Below are 12138 nucleotides of genomic sequence, written 5' to 3' on the forward strand. Positions count from 1 at the left end.
AACATACGCAAATCAATAAATGTAATCCACCATATCAATAAAGCCAAAAATAAGAATTACATGATCATTTCTATAGATGCAGAAAAAGCCTTTGATAAGGTCCAACATTTATTCATGATAAAAACTCCACAGAAAATTGGAATAGATGGTCTTTACCTCAATATAATAAAGGCCATTTATGACAAACCAACAGCCAGCATCATACTAAATGGCCAAAAATTGAAAGCCTTTACTTTAAAATCAGGCACAAGACAAGGATGTCCTTTATCACCACTCCTATTTAATATAGTACTGGAAGTACTAGCCAGAGCAATTAGGCAAGAAAGAAATAAAAGGGGTAAAGATAGGAAAAGAAGAAGTTAAGTTGTCATTGTTTGCAGATGACATGATACTCTACATAGAAGACCCCCTAAGCTCCATTGAAAGACTCTTAGATACAATAAATAAATTCAGTAATGTGGCTGGATACAAAATCAGTACTCAGAAATCAATAGCATTCCTATACACAAACAACAAAATCACAGAGAGGGAAATAAGAGAAACTGGACTATTCACATTAGCAAGCAAAAAAATGAAATATTTAGGAATTACTCTTACGAAAGAAGTGAAAGACTTATACAGTGAAAACTATAATACACTGAAAAAGGAAATTGAAGATGATCTCAGAAAATGGAAAGACATCCCTTGCTCATGGATAGGAAGAACAAACATTGTGAAGATGGCCATTCTCCCAAAACTCTTATACAGATTCAATGCAATCCCAATAGAAATACCATCAATATACCTTATAGATCTAGAGAAATCACTCCTAAATTTCATCTGGAACCAGAAGAGACCTAGAATCGCAAAGGCAATTTTAAGCAGCAAAGACAAAGCAGGAGGCATCACAATCCCTGACTTGAAATTATACTACAAAGCAACAGTAGTAAAATCAACATGGTATTGGAATCAAAACAGAGCTGAAGATCAATGGAATAGATTAGAAGATACAACCACAACTACAAACACACTCAACCACCTTATCTTTGATAAAGGAGCCAAGCAGGTTCACTGGAAGAACGACAGTCTCTTTAATAAATGGTGCTGGAAAAACTGGCTCTCCATTTGCTGAAAACTAAAGCTAGACCCATGTCTATCACCATGTACTAAATTAAAATCTAAATGGGTCAAAGATCTGAATATTAAAACAGAAACACTAAATCTATTGGAAGACAAATTGGGTAGAAACCTTGGAGACATAGGGGTAGGTAGAAAATTCATGAACAGGACTCAAACCGCACAGGAAATATTTCCCAGAATCAATAACTGGGACCACTTCTTATTAAAAAGTTTCTGCATGTCAAAAGAAATCTCCAGCATAGTGAAAAGAAAACCCACAAACTGGGAAAAGATTTTAGTGAACTCTCTCTCAGACAAAGGACTCTTGTCTAAAACATATAAAGAATTAAAAAAACTCAGACCTCCAAAATTCAAAGATCCAATCCAAAAATGGGCATCTGAGATGAATACGCAATTCTCAGATGAAGAAATGCAAATGGCAAATAAATACATGAAAAAATGCTCATCATCATTGGTCATTAGAGAAATGCAAATTAAAACCACACTGAGATACCATCTCACTCCTGAAAGAATGGCCAGGATCAAGAAAACCAACAACAACAAATGCTGGAGAGGCTGTGGGGGAAAAGGAACTCTCCTGCACTGTTCGTGGGAGTGTATACTGGTACAGCCTTTGTGGAGGTCTGTCTGGAGGTTTCTCAAAAAGTTGGGATTGGAAATCCCATTTATTCCAGCTATTCCACTTCTAGGCATATTCCTAGAAGAACTGAAAGCATTATACCACAGGGATATATGTGCACCTATGTTTATAGCAGCACAATTTGTAATCGCCAGATCTTGGAAACAACCCAAGTGTCCATCAACTGAGGAATGGATAAAAAAGTTGTGGTATTTCTATACAATGGAGTATTATTCAGCTATAAAGAAGGATCACATTGAGATATTTATCAATAAATGGGCGCAGCTTGAGACCATACTCATAAGTGAAATAAATCAATCTCGCATGTGTGAATACCGAATAGTTTCCCTAATGTAAGTAATGATTCAAATATATAAAAATATGTGGTAATCATGATTCCCCATTATGTGGCCTTGAAGCCTTATAAAATTTTCACTTATTAATTAGAAAGGCTTTATTCTGGGCTTCTTGATATGGAAATATTTGAAGCTATAGTATATGAAGTTTTATCCAAATATTTCAAGGAAAAAGACAGACACTATGGTAACTACTATTCTTTAAAAAAATTACTTAGTTATTTCTTATGTTTATTTTAATTAAGGGAAAAATTAAAAAAATTAGGATATATAATAGTAACTCTTTTCGATTTCCTATTAACTTGTTTTGAAGTCCTGTAATACTCCCACGATCTTGTTTTGACTGATTAGACTCTGTTCCATTCTGTGCGATAGTATCAAGTCTGAGGGTATAGGCAACTAATTTGAAGGCAGTAAGATTCACAAAGATGCCCATTCTGGTTTGACTATTGTCTTCTTTGGAAGTCCTGTAATGTTTACAATGCCTAAGTTTTATTGGTCTTGTTCTCTACTGTTTTGTCCAACTTTATAATATCTAATGAGATAGACAATTCTTTTTAAGGAAACAAGAGACAACGTTGATAACCATTGTTAATAACCTTGTACTCTGTTCTACATCATGTGCTATGTCTATCCTTGGTTTTGACTGACAGCTTTGTTTTGCCATATTTGACTTTATTCTCTCCCCCCCCAAAAAAGTAATAAAAACTAAGGAGTAATAAAATCCAAAATGTGTAAATTTTGTTGTAAAAAAGAGAGAGAGGAAAAAAAAAGAGCTCTAACGGATATAACAGCAAGTGTGTTTAGGGGTGTTAAATAGCTGACTATATTAATGTTTTTGGATCATTGAACACAGCTGTTTGCAGTCTCTCTGTTTGAATGTCTACTTTGTATTCTTTGATACTCTGATTTGAGCAACTATTTCCAAGATGATAATATGTAATCTATTAACAGGTGATTTCTTACTGTTATGTTTTTTTTTGTAGTTCTGTATTATGTGTAACCTTACACTGCTTTGTTTTGTTTTGTGTTTTTCTCTTTTTCCTCTTAAATAAAAAAAAGAAATTTTACTTTCATTTCTCAGAATTTTTTTATTACCACTCTTTTCCATATTTTATTGTGATATGCCATGATGAGGTTCATATATATATGGGAGGGTGTGTGTGTGTGTGTGTGTGTGTGTGTGTGTGTGTGTGTGTTTCCTGAAGTTCATTCTATTTCATGGTGCTCTGGTTTTATAGTTTTCATCAAATATAGAAATATTTCTCCAATATTTATTTTTGAAATTCTTCCTCTCATTCTGGGATTCAAATTATATATTAAATTAATCGATCATTTTTCTTAAGTCATTTAATTTCTGTTTCACCTTTTTTTCTTTGTGCTTAGGTTTAGGAAGATTTTATTCCTGATTCTTCCGGTTGCTAACTTTACCTTCTATAGTATCTACATCTACAGCTTCCTCATCCACTCAAATGAGCATTTGAGATGCACTTTTTAGTTCTTTTCTGCATGTTTCATTTCTTTCTATGCTTGTCTCCATAAATTATTTATGCTAATTTTCGCATCTCTGTGATTTCTGCATCTCATTCTGGTTATTGATTTTTCTCCTGGTTTTCTTCCTTGCCACAGGTAGCACTTTTTATTAGATACTGAAAGTTGAGTTATTATGTTGTTGGATATCTGAATTTGTGTCAGAATATTGACAAAATATAGATGTTTAGGCTTAATTTTGATTGTCTGCTGTTACCTGAAGTTGATTTTATTGCAACAGCATCTTGTTTTCAAGCTTTGATATGTCGTTTATGTAACCTTGAAATAATAGATCAAGCCCAGTCTTATGGTATGCCTTTCTAAGGGCACCACTTAATTTTTTGTGAAATCACCAAGAATTCTACACTCTGACTGGTTCATGTTTGAGTATTTCTCTGCTTTGTATGAGTTCTGTCAAGTTTTGGTCATATGACTCATTGGCAATTCTTTGCCCAGTTTTGCAGTGTCGTTATATCCATGCACAATTTAGCAGTAAAATTTTCAAGGATCTTTGTTTGAATATTTCTGGAATTCTTTTTCTTAATAACTCCCTTGTTTCAAGGATTTAGCCTTGAATTTTCCTGCGCCTTTATCTCTCTGAATCTACTAGGTCTTCTCAATTCAGTTCGATTGAGATTTAGTCCTATTCTTTATTTGATTGGCCATAATAAACAATTTGTCTCCAGGCACAAAGCTGAGGAAATCAGAGCTCACCTCGCTGATTTTCTTATGTCCATTCTCTAAAAATCCAAAAAGAAAAAAATGTGTCCCATGCATATTTTCTAATTTTCTATTGATGATATGTCCTTTGCTACTTCACCATAATTGCAAGGATATCTAATATTTGGGTTTCTCATATTAAACTACTAGTAGGTAGAAAGTTGTCTATATCTTGGGTAACTTACGCTTATCTTCTGGAGGGTGTACAGATGATAAACAGAATATATTTGTTTTTAGTATTAGATTAATCTCATCTGATTTAGATTGACCCTGCTTATCTCCAGAGTTGTTTACACTTGCTCAGGATTAGAGAATCTATTAACTTTGCCAGGGATGTAGCTCAGTGGCACAGTGTTTACCTGGCAAGCGTTCACCTGGTCCTGAGTTCAATTCTCAGTGCCAAAAAAAAAAGAATATATTAAGAAACTGACTTTCTAAAATTGTAAGTTTACTTGTTGTTTCAGAACAATGTTATTACTTGCATTTCTTAGTGATGTATTTTATTGTTTTAACCTGACTTCAGTGGAAACTAGGGATGGGGGAGTTTGAAGATGAACTCTGGCTGCATAGCTAGAACACTTAAGCGTCCGATTCAATATAAGAACTCTACTATGAGCAGATTTGGAGTTTTCTGGAACTGAAGTTTTTCACATACAGACTGATGGTTCTTTGAGACCTAGGGACAGTGCATATCTTATGTCTAACCAGTGGTTGATAGATCAAAGCACTGGCTCCTAAGAACTCTAAATTCTTCTTGTATATTCTCTTTTTGCTGTTACTATATTTTTCCTTTGTATTAAAGTTGTTTTGTCACTAAACCTTAATCTTACTGGTCATTTCAACAACTGAGCACTTAAAATTACTTAGTGTATAATTTACATACTTGGAAATTCAGTTAAAACAATGGAACTTCTCTTGATACTCCATCAATTACTTAAAAAATCAATTTTATGATCATTTTACTGATACACTATTAAATACATTCTTAGTACTGTTTTACCTTCCTTCTCTAGAAATCTCTCCTCCACATCTAAAGCCATAATTGGGGTTGAGAGAAACCATAGTCAGGGCTTCTTTACTCTTCCTTTGACATGCCAACTTGAAGGTCAAATGTATAACCAAGAGTCTTTAATTTTCCTACTAGATCCTACTATCTTACTAGGAGAAATTTAATAGTAAAATTGGAGGCAACTTTTCTTCCCAAGCAGGTTGCTGTTATTCATTGCAAAGAACACCAAAGAGACATGTGTGATGTCTCCTCTGGAAATTTTAATTCTTCTGATAGATAAGAAAAGCAGCCTTATAGCCCCTCAAAACCCAAGCCTTATTGTCAGTTCCTGAAAACCATTTAATTGGTCTTTCCTTAAGGGACACAGCAGAAGGTTGTAAAAATCCTTCACAGTTCTTTCCATTTATGAAGCATGGGAAATAGTTGCTCAGATTTTCACAGGACTTGGACTAGCAGGGACCATATAATCTGTTGTCAAAGCTTGCCTACTATGTATTTACAATAATCCTGAAAATCTCAGACCATTTCCTTTGTTAAAAGACAGCTACTCCTGTGAATCTTTGGAACATCTGAGGCTTCTCTTCAAAAGGCAAGACTCTAGTACTATTCTGGGTGCAGATAAGTAATCAGCTTAGCACTGTATTGAGGCTCTTGTTTTTATGGGTAACCTTGCTAACGCTACTGTTCTCAGGCTCTTGATAATTTATCTGCTTTTTTCATCATGCTATCTACTCCAAAAAATTAAAAATAAAACTTAATGTCTCCAATTGCCAGATCTGTCATAATTCACCTTCTTAGACAGATTGGGAAATATTCTGACATGCTCCACATCAAGTTTGGACTCTGCATCCTCAACCCACTAGTAGAGTTGACCTATTCAAGGCTTCAGATGGTGATTCAGACAGTAACCCATGACTCCCCTGACAAATTCACCAAGCTTTCTCCCATTAAACAGGCATTTCAACATTTCTCCACATATAGACACTAATTCCTTTCTTATTGTCTTCTGACGGTTTTTTTTCAACCTTGCTGGTGAGGTGCAGCATCCCAGGATCGCAAAGTTGTTGAAGAAAGCACAATCCCCCATAAATAGGATCCATAACCCCTTTCAGTTAGAAGTAGCTATATGAGGACAGAGACTGCCATGCCCTCAGCAACCTATAAAGAATTATGGTAGTGGGGCTGGGGATTTAGCTCAGTGGCATAAGCACCTGCCTTGCAAGCAGGTGGTCGTGAGTTCTGTCCCCGGTACCGGAAAAAAAAAAGAAAGAAAGAAAGTAAAAAGAATTATGGGAGTTAATATCTCTCAGGGGGAAGTGAAACAGGAGATTAGGGCATGGCAAACCTGCTGAACAAGTAGGTATGACCAGTGAATCAGGCAGCTCCAGGGCGTATACTCAGAAAAGCAGTCCTCAGAGCCCAGCACATGAGATCAGTCAGCAAGTGCTACCTTCAGTTCTTCTCAAGAGAGACCAAGTAGGTTTTTGACAGAACAGCCTAGATCTGACATCAACATGAAGAGTGAGAGATACAAAATATGGCTGCCATTAAGCTCTTGGCCACAGTAAGCTTCCTTAATGGCTCACTCTTACTCAGTAGAGCATATTTCTTTTCTTACTGCTAATTGACCCACACTGACTCAACAGACCACATTTCTTTTTCTATCCTTAATACTTTTAACAAATGTAAAACCTTGTTGTCTTTTTGCTTGTCTTTACCTATCCTTTGTTCAGGATAGCAAGACCTTAGAAAGCATCTTAGCATCTTTGGAAGGAGCATCCCAGAATCCAATAACAGTACAATCTAGGGCATTTTCAAAAACGTATACAACTGTTGCAAACTGGAGATACATACCTTTCCATGATCACAGAATCTTGCATTTGCATTTCCTTGGCCAAATCTTGGTGTCAGATGACAAATGTAATATGGCTAGTGAGATAGGATAGAAGAAAAAAAAAGTAAGCATAAAAAAGAAAAAGCAAAATCATAATTTTAAAAATGAAAGCTGTGATTTCAGGACACAAACCCAGTTTATTCATGATTATTTTTTTTTCTTTCTCCCAGAACAAAGTAAGCCTGGGAAATTCCCTTTCACTCAAAAGTGAATTTAACCATTCCCTTTTAACTTGCAAACGGTCTTTCACCTATGAGTAAACTAATTTTTCATCTACAAATTAGGATTTTCAATATGACTGGACCATTATTTTACTGCAAGTGGGTCATTCCACAAAACCAAGGCCACAGACTGACCTTATCACCTGTAAATTAGAACACACCCAAAACACACAAAGATTATCTAATAGCCATCCCGCAGCTCACCCACCAGACGAAGACCAAGTCTTCCACGACTTCCATCCTCCAAAATATATAAATAATCAGACATGGTGGTGCACACCTGTAATCCCAGAACTCAAGAAGCTAAGGCAGGAGGATCATTGTGAGTTCAAGGTCAGTTTCGGATACATAGTGAGTTCGAGGACAGGCCTGACCTACGTAGTGAGACTTTGTTTCAAAACAAAAACAAAAATATTTAAATATTCTCAGCTCCAAACAGTGGGGCTCATTTCCCTGAGTCCTTATACTCCACTCTTGAATACATACTAAAATCCCTTCCTAATAAACCTTTGCCATCTGTTTTACTGACATGACCTGAAAAATTCATTTTCTACAATGGGAGTCAGTGAGCATATAAACTTACTCTACAAAAAAGTAGGTTAGATTCTTTATCTCAGCTTTAGGAATACCACACAGCCAGCCTGGGGACTCCTAGTCTGACCTGGTCATGGCAATACAATAAGGCCTTAGACATTTCAGGGGAAATGGTATCTGTTATGAGCTGAGCTACACTGACTGACATAAATGTTTTTTCTAAAATGACAAAACAAGGGAGATTGTAAGGATTACCTGAAATCTTTAAATGAGCTGTGGTGTAACTAGGAAAGGCAGACTAGGTAAACTCATTATACAATGAATGTGCATTGGGTGATATATATTGCTTTGATAAGCCAACCTGATATTCCTTCCAGGACAGAAACACCTGTTCCCCATATTGCTGGGAGCACTTATAGTTACACTTTCCCAGCTAACTACCTTCATGGGAATTTTCCTCAGGCAGGCCAAGCCACTTCATCAAAATTCGTGCATCCTTTTCAGATACAAGGAAATTTTATCCCAGTGATCATTTCTTGGGGTTGTATAAAGTCCTGGCACTCTTGTCTCAGGCAGGACAACTCTTAAGGGGGCATCCTAACTTCTTGTAACTCCATTGTGTTATCATCCAGCTGGTGGGTTTCTCTCTCAACCCAGAAAAATATTACAAGGTAGATAATCAAGATAGAAATGAGCAAAAGCATTTATTGGAGAGCAAAAGCAGAAGGTTTCCAGTACTATGAGGGTATCCAAGAAAGTTGCCAAGGGGATATTTTGGCTAAGTGTTTTTCTATATAAAAATGCCATCTTAAACCACTCTGGGCCAAGTTTAGCAGGAAATTTTGACTACAAGTGAGCTTATAGAAACTTGGGGTATGTAGCAACATACTTTTGCAAGCATCATTAATCATAACTTTTCTAAAATGAGCAGCACAAACAGAACAAAGGTACTCATCAGGGGATATGAATAAATGGTTGGTAGTTCTAGCTGTGTATCATCTTGTCATTACCACATTCCTGCACAGGTAGATTTCGCTAGTTTAATGCAGGACCCTAGTTCATCAGGCCACCGAAGCGCTGACCTTGGCCATTTTCCCCCATCTGCGGCCTAGCTTTTTGTTAGCTCCCAGTCCCAGAACTCATCTTATCCTGTACTTCACTGGATCTTCCTAACTCTGTCTGGGTTTGGCTTTTCCTAGCTGGTGTGCTATCTGCTGAACTCCTTCTCCTAAGAGTATTTCCCCTGCCCTCGTGGGCCAGCAACAGTCTGGAAAGTTTTTCACCTCCACACAGGATCCTGCTCATTCTCAACTTTTTCTAATACACACCATGTTTTACCGGAACTGACTGTTTAAATCACTGGCGAGTTCCTCTTTTGAGGGAATCAATACCTAAGCATTAAGGCAAATGAAACCTAGGCCAAAGCACCATGTACAGAGGGCTCTAGGTTCATCTCTTCTGATATTTTTGCTTCACATTGCAGTTTAAAATTCATCCAGCTAAATCTTATTTTTCTTACTTGACCATCGGTATTTAATTCTAAGTATATGTGCACAATTTTTGCATACAATTCTACATTTTAGATTAAGCTTTTCAAACACTTCATCTCAGACAAGTTTTATTATGTGATTCTCAGGAAGGAAAACTCCTAATTGTTTAACAAGTAGTTATTATTTGTGTGAGTAATTAGGTAAATTAAAAATGATCTAAAGAAATTGAGCAATATTCACAATTATGACTCAGAAGTTTCAATATGTCAATTGTCTTCAATAAAAATTCTAGCAGGTTTATATATCTGAAAACCACTAAGCAATATTAACCTTTATATGGATGAAAAGAATAGTGAAGCCCTTTCCTCTGTGTGCCCAGCACGGGCAGGGAGAGCAAGAAGACCTGCATCTGCCTGCCAGGCTCCACCACTGAAAACCCTTTATTCCACGCACCCAGCATGGGCAGAGAGAGCCATAAGATCTGCTTCTGCCTGCCCAGTACCACTACCAGGAGGCTCTTTCTTCTGTGTGCCCAGTGCAGGCTGCGGGAGACAGATAGATCCATTTCTGTCTGCTATGTGCTGCCGCCAAAAGGCAGCCTGAAGGCAGCCAACAGATCCAACTTCACCTTCACCTTCAGAGAGCTGCCCCTGGAAGGCTCCTTCTTGCAGGCAGCTAGTAGGAGCAGGGATATACAGCCAGGTAAGCCCTGTGCACACATAGGCCACCATTGGAAGCCCTTGGTTCCCTCAGGCAGCCACTAGAAGAATCAGATAAACACACCCCTGTGTGTCTGCCACCATTTTGGGAGTTCCAGTGTAGGAACACAGGCTGAAAGAAGTAGACCCACCTCCATGCACCCCTGATCATCAGGGAAGCGCCACAGTAGCTGCAGAGCTCTGGAGAAGCCTGCTTCATGCCCTGCTACCTCCCTGTAAATCTGGAATTAGAGAAACCCAGGTGCCTGTCTCATCCCCCTACACTGTCTAGGGGCAGCCAACGTGGGAAGTGCTGAGGGCTCCACAACCAGCTTGTTGGGAGGAACCCAGGAGAATGTCAAAACGAAGGAGCAAAAGGCAAACTCAGACCTCTAGCCCACACTCAGTAAGTCTGGGAGAGACAATCATGGAAGAAAACGGAAGTCACACACCTGAAATCTCTGAGAGGATAGCAACTGAAGAAAGGAAACAACTTCACGAGATTGTAAAAGCAGTCAAATCAGAAATAATGTCACACGTAAAAGAAGAAATCACAAACATACTGAAAGAATTGTTCAGCAGGTCTAAACAAGACATAGACCAAAAAAAAAAGAGGAGCATAGGAAAATGATGGAAACCTTGAATGAATGTAGAAAGGAATTACAATGCATGCAACAGATTCAAAGAGAGATGCAGGAAATTAAAAAGTCAATTGAGAGCTGGCAAAACTGCTTGAAAGAGACTAAAGACAGACTTTCAAACCTTGAAGATAGGATTGCAGCTAGTGATCATGAAAAGAAGGATCTCTTAAAAATAACACAGAATAAGGAAATAACAACTCAATGGCTGCAAGATGATGCAAGGAAGCATAATTTATGTGTGATAGGCATTGGTGAAGTATCAGGAGTCAACATAAATGAAATTAAAAGGATATTCACAGGAGTAATAGAAGAAAACTTCCCAAACATGGGAAATGAATCTGGCATTCAGGTAAGTGAGGTATATAGGACTCCAACCAGCCATAACCAAAGTCAATCTACACCCAGACATCTAATAATCAAGATTCCAGAAATTCAGCACAAGAACAGAACATTTAAAGCTGTTAGAGAAAAGAGACAGATCCCCTGTAAAGGAAAGCCAATTAGAATCACAGCAGACTTGTCAACACAAACCAACAAGTCAAGAAGAGTATGGAGTGAAGTGTTTCAAGCCCTAAAAGAAAACAACTTCGAAGCCAGATTGATCTACCCAGAAAAACTACCTTTCAAAACTGATGGAAAAATAAGATACTTGCATGATAAAGAACAACTGAAGGAATTCATGATTACCAAACCAACCCTACATAGAGTTCTAAAGAATATTCTAGAGAGAGATAAAGATGACCATGGTTCCAGGAACAGCAGCAGAGGAGGATTGCCAAACAATACAGGCAATTGAATGAAGGGGAAAAGTGGAGGACCAGCAACAGGAAGACAGCAGGGCAGAGACAAACCAATGCATGCAGTTGTAACCATTAATGTAGATGGCCTCAGGTCAGCAAGAAAAAGAAATACAGGGAAAGTGGGTCAAGAAACAAGATCCTTCAATATACTGTATACAAGAAACACATTTAACTGGAAAGGAAATTCATGGACTGAAAATCAAAGGAGAGAAAACAATTGTTTCATGTGACAGGAGGCCAAAAAAAAAAAAAAAAGCAAGAGTAACTTGCCCATCCACCACATAATGGATAAGAAAGACGCAATATTTTAATGCAGTGGAAAGTAACCCAGCTATAAAGTAGAATAATCTCAAGGCACCTGAAGGTAAATGGGCACAACTGGAGATCATGCTTGTGGCTGAAACAGTTTGAACTCATACGTATGAACTCTAGCATAAGAAACAGAAGGAGTTATTGGGATCCAAAAGCAAAATAGATCATGTAAGAGCAAATGGGAGGAAACATCTG

The 12138-nt window shown here is 37.5% G+C and overlaps 1 protein-coding gene across 14 annotated transcripts in view; it reads right to left on the reverse strand.

Annotated features, from left to right (window-relative positions):
* The window catches only part of LOC100733913 (sodium/glucose cotransporter 4), an 88611-nt gene extending 81328 nt beyond the window's left edge, over nt 1-7283 (reverse strand). For 9 of the 14 annotated variants that reach the window (XR_010046146.1, XR_010046145.1, XR_010046147.1 and 6 more), the window contains exon 1: nt 7208-7282. The gene's annotated coding sequence lies outside the window, so the exon portion shown is untranslated. Of the gene's footprint in view, nt 1-7207 lie in introns of all 14 variants that reach the window. The other 5 variants (XR_010046148.1, XM_063244568.1, XM_063244558.1 and 2 more) reach the window with 5 other exon arrangements.
* Nucleotides 7284-12138: the final 4855 nt, after the last annotated feature.

This window comes from Cavia porcellus, unplaced genomic scaffold (genome assembly GCF_034190915.1).
Source record: "Cavia porcellus strain 051 isolate PalLab524CR breed Dunkin Hartley unplaced genomic scaffold, mCavPor4.1 scaffold_289, whole genome shotgun sequence".
NCBI classification, from domain to species: Eukaryota; Metazoa; Chordata; class Mammalia; order Rodentia; family Caviidae; genus Cavia; species Cavia porcellus.